Below are 1091 nucleotides of genomic sequence, written 5' to 3' on the forward strand. Positions count from 1 at the left end.
CACATACACACACTGGCACACACACACACACTCACACAGGCACACACTAGCACACACACACACACACGCACACACACACACACACCCGCTCGGCTTTTTGTCCCCTCTGCCTCACTGATTTGGTTTTGTGTTTATTTCGTAATTATTTTGTTAGTAAATAGTGAACATTGCTTCAATGCCGAAGCAAAAAACATCATTATTGGTTGTAATTTGCTACCAATTTTAAAACCCGAATATCGTATTACATAGTAATTTTGACAACAGTTCATATGTGTACATTTACCAGTTCCATTCAGCAGACTTTCAGGTCTTTGTGACTGATTTCTGGCCAGGAATTCATCACGCTTTCTGTTGTTCATTCGTTTCCTGTGACATTGATCAGCAAACCAGCAAAGTGTGTGTGTGTGTGTGTGTGTGTGTGTGTGCCTTTGGTTATATCGGTTTTTATATTTAGTCAAGTTTTGACTAAATATTTTAACGTAGAGGGGGGAATCGAGACGAGGGTCGTGGTGTATGTGTGTGTGTGTGTGTGTGTGTGTGTGTGTGTGTGTGTGTGTGTGTGTGTGTCTGTCTGTGTGTGTGTGTAGAGCGATTCAGACTAAACTACTGGACCGATCTTTATGAAATTTGACATGAGAGTTCCTGGGTATGAAATCCCCGAACGTTTTTTTCATTTTTTTGATAAATGTCTTTGATGACGTCATATCCGGCTTTTCGTGAAAGTTGAGGCGGCACTGTCACGCCCTCATTTTTCAACCAAATTGGTTGAAATTTTGGTCAAGTAATCTTCGACGAAGCCCGGACTTCGGTATTGCATTTCAGCTTGGTGGCTTAAAAATTAATGAATGACTTTGGTCATTAAAAATCTGAAAATTGTAAAAAAAAATAAAAATTTATAAAACGATCCAAATTTACGTTTATCTTATTCTCCATCATTTGCTGATTCCAAAAACATATAAATATGTTATATTCGGATTAAAAACAAGCTCTGAAAATTAAATATATAAAAATTATTATCAAAATTAAATTGTCCAAATCAATTTAAGAACACTTTCATCTTATTCCTTGTCGGTTCCTGATTCCAAAAACAT

This window comes from Littorina saxatilis, linkage group LG7 (genome assembly GCF_037325665.1).
Source record: "Littorina saxatilis isolate snail1 linkage group LG7, US_GU_Lsax_2.0, whole genome shotgun sequence".
Classification (NCBI taxonomy): domain Eukaryota; kingdom Metazoa; phylum Mollusca; class Gastropoda; order Littorinimorpha; family Littorinidae; genus Littorina; species Littorina saxatilis.